Source organism: Pygocentrus nattereri, chromosome 26, assembly GCF_015220715.1.
Source record: "Pygocentrus nattereri isolate fPygNat1 chromosome 26, fPygNat1.pri, whole genome shotgun sequence".
NCBI classification, from domain to species: domain Eukaryota; kingdom Metazoa; phylum Chordata; class Actinopteri; order Characiformes; family Serrasalmidae; genus Pygocentrus; species Pygocentrus nattereri.
In genome coordinates this window covers 25,216,443-25,228,871 of record NC_051236.1, presented here as the reverse complement: position 1 = coordinate 25,228,871, position 12,429 = coordinate 25,216,443, and positions in this window count along the sequence as shown.

The following is a 12,429-nucleotide window of genomic DNA, read 5'->3' as shown; positions in this document are numbered from 1 at the left end:
GGCCCAGTGTGGTTGTGCAGCTTGTATAAAAGATGGGAAAAAAATGACACCTTCAAAACTAGATTAGTTAGTGTCTTCAGCCCCAAATGGTTTTGAGTGTTAAAAGAAATGGTGGTGTGACAAAGTGGGGAGCATTCTGTCCCAACTGAGATTAGTATATTAAGTTATTGGCAAACTGACAGTAAAACAAGCCCATGTGTGTGAAAAATATCTCAAAAAGCTAAATGACTCGAAATGTAAAACAATGGTTGATCAATAGTTGCCTTATATTTGTCTTTAGAATCAGTACTTCTGCAGCTTTTCCCCAGTGCAGCATCTTCCTACACACATGCATAATTCTACACTTTCTGTACATTAGCAGTGTATTACATGAGCAACATAACAAAACAGGCACAGATCATTACTTTACATTAGATCTACTGCACTGAACTGCAGTGATCACAACAGTGTTGTTTATCATACATTGGCAGTTTTTCATACCAGAACTGGGTCACATAGACAAGCTGCTGACAAACAACCTCAGCCTTGTCAACACTCCAAACTACCATCCCATAATTCCACTCTGTCCCTCTATTCCAACGCCTGTCTTTTTATTTCAACTCAAATTCAGGTCAAGAATGTGATACACATGCTCAGAGGAGAGCCGTGTCTTTGATCTGAGCGGGGTCTCTGATGAGGAAAGGCTGAGGTCATCTAAGCGCTTGGGTCTGCTGCATGTGTGTGCACTGGGTAACATGCTGTGGTCAGTGTGGCACTGGGCTAGTCATTAGCACTACAGGCACAAAGCTCACTTGTCCCTGGCTAATTGAATGTATGTGGTGCTGAACAGGGGCCTTTTTAAACTGGACGAAGTGGGCCAGGACAAATCATCCAGGGTCCACTATTTAAATTAATTTGATATTTATTTACTTATTTGCTTGCTTATTTGTTGTTCACTTGTCATAAATGTACAAATATAAATCACACAGTGTAGTTGTGACTGGTATTATTAACCTGTTAACCTCAAAGACTGGGTTTTGGTATACTTAAGGTTACAGGGATGCGAGAAGGTCTTGCTAAACACTGTTTTTTTTTCTTTTTCTTTTTTCATTTCATTTGTTTGAAGAGATCGACAAGATAAAACTGTAACCAGCAGCCATAGCTAATGCACGCCCCGCTGTTTCTGCTCTCGCTGCACTAACATTACGCAATGGGTCGAGCATCAAGTAATCAGATTGTTCATATAAGACGAGAAACGCTTGTGTTAGTCGAGCTAGACTCGCGCCTCTTGTGAGAGATTGTTACATTGGTTAAAAATGGGAGCAAGTGCGAGATAATTATGTTGGTTGGAATTTTAAAATGTTTAAAAGAATGTTAGGCCGCTTCAGGGCAGAGAATTAACCTGCAATTCCTGGTTGTGTTTCAGTGACAAACAGTTGGTGGGCAAACATTTCATTTCACTCAAAAAATGCAGCATTAAAACTGTAAGATTGTAAGATTTGGGGACCTTTTTGGTGGAAAAGTGTAATATCAGGTTTTGAAGACCTCTCTAGTGGGTCAGTGGTTGTACGGAAAATTTTATTAGCAATTTTTCCAATTTAGTCATGTTCAGCTCCACCCACTAACTAGGTTTCTCCCAGTCACAAGTACTACGAGGGTGAAGACACATGCTTCTTCTGAGTCGTGTGAATCCAGCCACTTTTCAAACTGCCAGCAATACAATTGAAGAGCTCAACACGCTTGGAGGAGAACACTAACTACACTACTAGAGAATGTAAGAGCAATTGTATTCTCTTAGACTTATAATCTCCCAATAATAGGGCCAACACGTTGGACACAATGAATAGTTGCTCCATTCAGGAAACCTTCTAAAGAGCATTTTGTAACGTAGATTGTAAATCTAAATTGTAAATTGAGAGCACACTGAAAGAGAAATCAGGCAGAACTTGGTGTGTTGTGCAAGGATGTGAGTGAATTATCTATTATTGTCATCATACCTTCATCAATATCATGATGATTTTGCATTTGAGACCTAAACATGGAGTCATGTTAATAGTTTACCATTAATAGGTAAAATGTTTGACGTGGTCTGAAAAACTGGAAGATTTAAAAGATGATTAAATGGTTATTTCAGGCTTTTCATGATGACTTGCACACACACACCCATCATGTTGTATCTTTTTTTTTCTTCTGAATTAGTAATGGTATTTATTTCAGTCTTACATTGTGCAGCTTAACTTTATCAGTGCATGACTACTGCAGATTTGTACCACATATAAATAATACAAACCCCACCCTATTAAAAAGCACATTTGATGTGTTCAAATGATTTTTTGTTCTTCTTGGCTTTTTTTTTCATTGCAGTCTACAATCTGGGGGTACTGCAGCACCCACATATGTAAGGGTCTTGTAAGGCTTTTCTGAAAGCTTTGTATATTTATAATCTGTCATTTCGATTTGCAAATTCAAGTTGACAAAATGAATTGACCAAAATAGCAGAGACAGCTAAAGACATTCCAGCTAACTTTGAGACACGCACACACCACATAATTAAGAACAGATCTGTCCATGACCCTGTGCTGGTATAATGCTGTTATCCATTAAAGGTTCCTAAACAAGTCTCAGTGGACATTTTTGCCTCTTGTTTCAATCTAATTGCATCACTGTGTGGGAACCGTGTGGCCTATCCCTGCCCCTTTGTTCCTTCCTCCTCCATCCCACAGAGCTGGGCATCCCAAGAGGAAAACACTCCACTCTGGCAACCCACACCAACACAACCAGCTTCTGTCATATAGCACTGCTCATCCGTTTACTAAGCTGGAAATGTGATAGCCAGTTTACAAGCCCAATCGCACACACACACACAGTCAGGGATGATACACTCATAAAAGAAGACAGACCATAGATTAATAAGAAATAATGAACTAGTTCATCTGAAGTAAAATATCAAGTCAATCAGTGATTAAAGCCAATCAGCCAATTGCCCTCCCAGCAAAATTAACATTATGTTCCCCTTTAAACAGACACTAACATTCACACACATCGCTGTTGTCGGAACAAAACCTCTCCATCTTTATCAATTTTCAATTTTTAACGTAGTTTGAATATGCATGTTGTCCTTTACAGTATATGTAATTTTTTTGATGAATGGTCCAAAAGAAATGGCCTGAAATGACTTGGAAAAACAATTGGTTCCATTGACTTTCATTAAAAGTACAGTAGTTTTTTTGTGCTCCTGTAAAGTTACCATTTTGGAGATGCAAGATTTTGTTCCGACAACAGTGATATGTGTGAGTGTGTGCATGTGCAATATACATGTACTGACCAATAAATTAGGTACCCATTCAGAGTGTGACCGAAAGCAAAGGGGCACAACAAGGAGTCAATTTGAACATTTATTACCCCTTACGGGGACACAAGGTTCTGGCCAGGCAAAAATCTTCTTAATCTTAATCTTAATCTTAATCTTAATCTTAATCTTAATCTTCTTCTTCTTCTTCAAAACAGGGCAACATGGGTGAAACCATAAACAATCCACAGGGTTCCTTCACCACCAACAGCAACTAACAGATTACATTTAGCTTAATAACGCTGTTTCCCATTTCACAGCACATTCCCAACACAATAATACTAAATAATAAATAATATTTCAATATTAGGTATAAAAACAGTAATGTTACACATTATTCACATAGCTCTCTGAGTACTTCTGGTTTACCCCCTAGAAAGGTTCCAGATAGTCTAGTCCACATTTCCCAGAATTCCAAGCATGTCTATAAAGACATGCTCTGTAAGCCCACACTCCCTCTTAAGCACCACCCACTGACCCACGCTGCAGACATGGTTCCTGGGGAACAAACAAAGAAGGCGGCAAAACACATCCGGTGAGCTCAATAAAGTGTTAAAACTGTTCCAACCCATGGTCTGACTCTTCTCGCTAGTGTGCACTCCTAGCATAGAAAAGTCTACATTTTAATGATAAGTTAGCAACCATTAGCACAAGATATGAGCAGTGTTAGAAATGTTACAAAGAATCAGAGAGCTATATAGATAGTATAAATAAGTGTATTTCTTTAGTGATGTGGAACACAAACTACATTTGAAAACTGCATTAAACTACATGAAATCCCCAGCACACTCCAATACCCAACACACACATACCCACATCTTGTTTCTACACTCCATTTTACAAGCTCCACTTAGTTTCAGATTAATTAGATCTAATATTACATACTGTATTCTATCTGCATAATGCACTAGCAGTTAGGTCTTCCAATAAGACCACCACAGAGCAATTATTATTTGGGTGATGGATCATTTGTGAAGTAGTATATTGCAAATACAATGACTAATCAGTCTGTTATACAGCTGTACATTAGCTCCAGTTCAGTTTCATACTCTTCATAAGTCTTCATATGACCCAGAGGTTTCACAGTTTCATCACAAACATGGCAATAATGAAAATCGTATTCCAAGTGGCTTTGTGGTAACGACCGAAAGTATGTTTGGATGGTTACAGAAATGAGATTCATCCAATCAAAGCTCCTCAGAGTCAAAACAAAACAACTGCCAAACCCTAAACACAAGTGAGGCTGAACAACACCCTTCTGCCATCACTGTTGGGACTGGGGCATTTTTGGTAAAGAGTTTGACTTTGAGCTGGAGCCACAATAAGGGAGAAGCTCATTGAGTTATCCTGCTATCGAAACTATCAAGTTTCTTTTGTTTCCTGATGGTGTCCAGTTGTCTTTAATAGTATTGTCTTCTCCAGATGGGTTCGTTTCACAGTGTGAAGGATTCTCATGGTTTAACACGTGTTGTACAAACAAATAGGTTTCTTGAAGTTAACATTTCTGTAAGCAGCTGGCATAACTATCCAGCCAATGCTAAACGGCTGCTTATGCTGCTTCTTTTCTGTTGGCATTCTGTTATCGCAGTCTACATTGTTGGACTATTTACTCTCTCCATTTACTTTCTCCATTTGCACCCTAATTTTGCATAGAGTGGAGATTCCTCTTGGAATCAAAGGATGAAAAATATTAATATTACATGACTGAGATGTGGTCTTCTAAGAAATGAAGCCCCTTTTCCACTGCATGGTACCAGCCCAACTCAACTCTACTGGCTTTTCGATACCAGCAGGCTACCTAATTTTCCACTGCAGATATAGTTCCACCTCAGTGTGGCTGGTTGTCATAGTGCCGCAATGGTCAATACTACATCAGAGTTCACATGACCAAATGCTCTGGTTGCTCAAAGGCAATGCAGGAGAATACGCCCATCTGGTAGCTGACGTTAGCATGTGTGTACAAGGTGATAGGGGCAACTCTCTCCAAACCAGTCAGTAGTCTGAAAATTTTGCACATCACTTTTGGTATCAGCTCAACTCACTCAGAGCCTCAATGGAGGTGATAGAAAAAATAGTACCAGGTTTGTCTGGGAAACCAAAAAAGGTGAGTCAAGTCAGTACCATGCAGTGAAAAAGTGGCTTTACAGTGCTTCTAGGACAGTATGGGTGAGGCATCTAGTACAAGTGTGGCCATTTAAACTGTAATTTTCTACTGCATAACATACACAGAACAGATTAAAACAGTTTAATATAGTAAAGAATCAGCAATAGAGAGAAAGATAAAAGAAGGCAGTGATAGGTTAAAAAGACATTAAGACAATGACGGGCAGTATTAAAGAACATGACGTGTATATTGGTAAACAGCACTCAATAGCAGTGACAGAGCATTTTATACTTTGATGTGTGCACATATTTCTGACTGCAAAGCTGGTGTCTATGAAGGGGTAGCCTTAAGGCCAGAGTACAACAAGGGGAAAAACAAAAGCAAACACAAATGTATTTCTGGTGTGCTGTACCCTTGTTTGATTGCTGGAAGTCTCTATAATGTTCTATTCTCATGCACTCTAGTTCATTTTACTTTTAAGTTCTTTTTCTAAATGTTCTAAGGACAAAAGCAAACCCAGTGTTCGTGTTTGTCCTGTCAGTGTATTTTGGCCATTAGAACTGTTAAGAACATCACACTGAAACTAGAGAAAGACATCTTAACCACAAGATAGTAATGGAGAGCCAAACTGGAATATGAGGCATTCACACATAAATCATACTTCATCATTTTTAGTCACATTTTAGCAGTTATGGTAATACTGCCACTCACAACACACAACTGCAGAATTCACAGCACAGAGCAGACTGACTCAACAGTTGACATCAATATGTGACCACCCATAAGGTTAGTGGACAGCTGTCTTTGTCCTTATCTTAAGTGTTCAAGTTGGTACCGTTTTGTTCTAAAATCACAGCAGCTGTATCATGTAACTATACTGTATTTCATGCGCCTGTTTATGGGAGTTCTGACATAGGGAGGCTTCTGCGGAAGAGAGAAGACCCAGCTGCATAAACATGTCTGTCTGCACGGGTGTGGATGGGCCTGGAGAAGGGGGAATGCTGGATCTTTTCAGAGGTTGGGGCCACGGATCACTGGCTTCAAGATTAATCTTACTGCGTCTTTGTTTTTTTTCCTCCAGAAGGCTGTATAGAAGTGCAGTATGATGGGGACAACACAAGAATAGAGGAAAAAGCAGTAACAATCATTACCCCAAAAGATATCCTATGAAAAAGGGTGTAAAACATTGATCTGATGGATGGTCGGTTCATGCTGCATCAAATTTGGACATTAAAATTGATTTTAGGTTGGATAGTTTCAGTCCTAAATTCTGAATCCCTGAGCCAAGTTGCGGTGCTCTTGATGGATTAAGAACCTGGTTTTGATTAAACTAAGGCGCCGACAGCTTATTTTCCTAAGAACTGCTACTAGGCTAAAGGCTAGACTGAAAGTTAGCAGGTTAAACTGGCGCTCCATAATATCCTGTGTTAGGCTTTGAACTGAAGCATTTTCTAAATGATTCACAGTAAAACTGCAGTATAAAAAGTAAAGATTATGTTACTTGAATGTCTTACAAGCTTCAAATGCCTGTGCTTTTGGGTAAATCTGCCATAAGTAGTGCTAAGCTCAGTGTGGAAAAACAAAGGTGTGGCGCTATTAGCTTGATGCTAACACAACACAGGAAATCGAGCAAAATAGCATACTCTAAATTTTAAAAAATGGTGAAAAAATAGTTTATTGTGATTATTATTAATAATATCTTAAATTAATAGTTGAAAATGTGTGTATTTTGTTGTTGTCAAAAAAACATATCTCCATTTTTTGTTTTTTTTTGTTTTGCTTAATTTGAGTCTTGCCTTCTGCCCAGTGGCTGCTGGGATAGGCTCCAGCTGCTTCTGCAACCCAAGAGGATAAGCAGTACAGATAATGTTAGCATGTGTGTAAATTCAGCAGCTGCCCTTTATATTGTGTTAATATGTCATTATGAATGGACCAATAGAAATACTTCATAATTGCTTGAAATAAAATAGCGTAATATTAACTTGCATTAAAAATAAAGAACGGCCAGATAAAATTCTCAGATGATTTTCAAACATAAACATAAAAGAAATATTAAGACAAAAAGGCATGGTTGTAGAAACAGTCCTTCCAGTCATATTTGCATATTCAAGTAATCATTACGAGCAATTCATGCAATCATCCCAAAAAACTCAGATGGAAACAAAAAATAATTTGGCATGTCATGATGGATTGAATTGTTCCATATAAAATTACTACTGAATCTTTGAAAGTGAGCAATTTACACCTACAGTTGCACAAGCGACTGAAGCCTGGAGTGATGTGACTGTAGAAGAGAATATGTGGCTGGGAGAGACGCATCCACGTGGCCAGTGCATCCCGCTTAACACTTAACACACAAAAAGCATAATCCTGTGCAAGTATGGTGTATGAAAGGCCAGATTAAGTCCACCGGCCAGCCGAGATGCTGTCTGTCTAGCCACTTAGTGTACATTCAGAGAGTCAGATCTGTCTGTGTCCTTGCGCCAGGCGGCCAGCATGTTCCAGTTTGTAGGTCAAACGATGTAGTGTTTAGTCTGCAAGGCTGTTCAAATTGTAACGGCTCTGAGCTCTAAAATAACAAGCCAGAATGCAGTGTTGCATTTTAGAAAACAAATCTGGATTAACACTGATTTATAAAGAGGGATAATGAACTGGTCACACACTGCATGGACATTTCTCAATCATTTACACAGCTAGTAAAGCTGGCCCATGTAAATCAAAGAATGCTGAATAAAAACAAAGCACAACAAAGAAGTCTTTGATGATAGGGTGTTGTGTGGGGATATTTCCCGAGTTTTTGTTTTGTTTTTGTTAGATAAGACGCCAAAAGCTTCCCGTCTGAAACCCAGGAGAGCAGAAGCTGGAGGGATAATGTTTTGGAGCATTCAAACTTTTGAGGTTCGGATGTTTTCATCAAAAACAAACCCATACAAAGACGTAATGTAAGAAATATCTTTAATCACATCAGAAGCATTTACAGCTGACCAGTGGCCATCATTCAGGGTGAAGACAGATCTTTTAAACAGAGTTCACACTGTGTACTGTAACCAAACAAAACAGAGACAGAAAGAACTTTGAAATGCAGTTTCGCTGAAGTTAAAGTCTGCAATTCCTGTAAGAATCCATTTTAAGCACAGATCTTGAACTATGCATTTTATCAAAATAGATCTGCCACAACCATTTCCTACAATTCTTATGAGGGTACAGGATGTAGGAGGGCTTTTGGAAGGGGGCAGTGTAAGAAACAGCTCTTTTCTTTCAGTAACTGCTCTTTTCTTGCGGTAGTGGTCAGGTGTTAGTGAACAGAGGGATTGGATGAAGGCCACTATAAGAAAAGAGAAGCGGAACTGTCCTTTCATTCTCCCTCCGGTCTTTCTTTCCTTCTCAGGCAGGGTAAAGCAACTGGCCACTCTAAAAGAAATGCTTGAAGCAGCCAAAAGTCCCCAAAGCAGGACTGTACAGAATGTGAGTTGCCTGTTAATCACAGTAAAGACCGGCCCATTGGTCCAGAGTGTGGGAAAGACCAGGTTGGTGCCATAAGGTCACTGCAGGCTGGTCAGCAAGGCCACACTCACATTGTGTCATTATGAGTTTGAGTGTGTGGCCTATTGTTTTTACACACACACACACATATATATATATATACACACACACACTCTCACTCACTCACTCACCGGCCACATTAATAGGTACACCTTGCTAGTAAAAGGTTAGACCCCCTTTTGCCTTCAGAACTGCCTTATTTCTTCATGGCACACTTTCAACAAGGTGTTGGAAACGTTCCTCAGAGATTTTGGCTGGTTATTTGAGTTTCTGTTGCCTTTCTATCATCTGGAACCAGTCTGCCCATTCTCCTCTGACCTCTCACATCAACAAGGCATTTTTGTCCACACAACTGCCGCTCACCGGATATTTCCTCTTTTTCGGACCGTTCTCTGTAAACCCTAGAGATGGTTGTGCGTGAAAATCCCAGTAGATCAGAAATACTCAGACTAGCCCGTCCGGCACCAACAACCACGCCACGTTCAAAGCCACTTAAATCCCCTTTCTTCCCCGTTCTGATGCTCGGTCTGCACTTCAGCAAGTTGTCTTGACCACCTCTACATGCCTAAATGCACTGAGTTGCAGCCGTGTGATTGACTGATTAGCTATTTGTGTTAACAAGCAACTGAACAGGTGTACCTAATAAAGTGGTGTGTGTGTGTGTGTGTGTGTGTGTTTGTGTGTGTGTATATATATATATATGGGCTGGTCCACAATGCTTTTGCATTAACTTACATTAGCAGGGAGAACAGATTTTATTGTAATAATATACTGTCTGAACCTGAAAATCTGAAAGGCATTATGTTTGATGTGCAAACTCACATGAACCCAAATGCCATTGTAATAACCTAATGCGTAGTATATCTATTGCTTTATGTGTCACAGTGTAGGGAAAATCTTGTTTCGAATAAAAATAAATGTGTATATTAGATCAATAAAACCCTTATCTTCACCAGATGGATGGGCTAATTTGAATGGCAAGCCATCAACTGAAAGGAAAACGCTTTCTTGGGCTTTGGCTTCAGCAGTGCTCATACCTGCCAATGTATTTCATGAAGCAGAAGGATATTAAAAGGACTAAAAATACCCCCAAGAAACCCACATATATACAATCCATTTACACATATTCAAACAGCCAAAGGAAAAAGTACATCATTACATGCGAATGTTTTGGCTCAATCAGTGGGATGGAGCAGGAGGGAAAGATTTACACAAAACCCACTTTTACCAGGGCATAAAAATGGTTAACATGTCCAAAAGCAACTATAAGTCCATAGTTACAGGAATGCTCCACAGTTGTTTTTCTCTTCTTCTTTTTTTCATTATAGCGCCTCACTTTAAATGTATATGCCAGTGTCATTTTTACTAGTAGAGACTCTAAATGGGGAGTGACAGCTGTGATAAAGAAATGAGGTAAACGCTAATGCTAAGTAAGTGTGTTTTCTAGTGAAAGGGAGGCATTTGGGGTCGTGTTAGACGCTGTGCTTACTAAACAAAAGTCTCTCATTTGGAACCCATTAGCTGCATGAGTGTCCTGCTGTTCGAGCGAGAGCGCTGAGCGTGCCATGAGAGAGCCTTTAACAGGGTTATTACAGCAGCACAAGCCTGACCATCAGCTTTAAACCCAGCATTCACACTGACCGCCCAGTCCAACAGGCAAAGAACTGAGCAGATACAAGATCAGAGGAAGTTTAGAGAGTGTCTGTCCATACATCCGTCCATCCATCCTTTCATCCATCCCTCCATCCAGCCATTCATCTATCTATCTATCTATCTATCTATCTATCTATCTATCTATCTATCTATCTATCTATCTATCTATCTATCCTCTCTCTGTCTCTCTCTCTCCACTGTTGCTCTACCTTTTCTGTCTCTTTCTACTCATGTCATCATCTATCTCTCCCCCTCTCTGCTACCCCTGGGACTGTCTATGTTTTCCCTGGACCCTCTACAGCTGTACTCACTCTCTCACACACACTCACAGTAGTCATGGAAACGCTTCCTAGAAGTGCAGACATTAGCTCTCAGTGTGGGTGTCTAGTGGGAACATTACTCTCGCATGTTTGTCCTTACATACACCAGACGCTAGCAACACATTATAGAGCGTAAACACAGTTTCACAGCTTTGCTGGCACCCATGCACAGAAATCACATCACTATAAACACTATGAGAAATCAATATGGACCAGGTATCACCATTTATTACATAACACAGTGAATATTGAATACTGATTGCAGCTTCATTTGGTTCCTCAGTTACATAAAAATGCAGTTCTCTTGGCAAGAGTGAGACAGGCAAAGTAGAACCACATCCAGTGACACAAGGGTGGTCAGGCAGAGCACAGTAATACGAAAATACCTTCAGCTTAAATAATATACAAATTAGCATTTTTATCAGTTAACAAGTGCATTCCTTCTACTAACACTAGAACTCTCAAAAAGCTTTATGTCACCATTAATGCTTACCCTGCAAAAGTACTGAGTGTCTCAGAGCCGTATAATTAAAGCCTTGCACATTCTATTGCACTTGAATGGGTTTAAATGGCCCTGTAAGTTTAGGAGGCCTCTAATTATCACAATTACCTCATATACAAATACACAGTCATGTGAAGAAGGAGGTACACCCCATGAAAAGCTTAGACTTTTCATCATATTTGAGCATACAGATGTTAGATCTTATTTTAAACAATGTTGAGAGATAAGGGTGATATAATGTAATAAGTGAGACCTGAAATGAACATTTTGCCACCCTTTATATATTTGAAATGAATAGAAAAGCAATTTTTTTATGTAGAAAAAGTAAGTACATCCTTACACCTGATCATGTGCTAATGATTAAAACCCTGTTAGAGAATATCTTGGAGGAATCTGTCTTATTTAAACCTCAGATATCTGGTCTGACTTGCTCTTTGTTATTGGAGTGTGTGGTATCGTCATGCTTTGATCTCTGTGGCCTTAAGATGCCTCACATGCTGCAGATGCCTAGGAGCCTGGGAAGGGGCTTAAGAATATCTCGAAAATTTTGGAAATCAATCATTCCGCTATCTTTTACAAGTAGAGAAGGTTTTAAACCACTGCCAACTTGGTCAGGCAACAGGGGGGGGGGGGGGGGGGGGGGGGGGGGGGGGGGGGCCTGTGCTGCGTAAAAAAGAACACTGGGTAAAGGCTAAAGTTCGCTAATAAATATATAGGCAAGCATCAGGACTTCTGGAACAATATACTATGGACAGATGAGTCACAGACAGAGCTGTTTGGCCACAATACCTAAGCTATGTAAGGCGAAAACCAAAGACAGCATTTGATCAGAACCTCATACCAACTGTAAAGCATAATGGTGGAAATGTTATGGTTTGGGGCTGCTTAGCTGCCTCAGGGCCTGGCCAGCTTCCAATCACAGAATCAACTATAAGTTCTCTTCCATACCCGAGAGTGCTTGAGGAGAATGTGAGGTCAT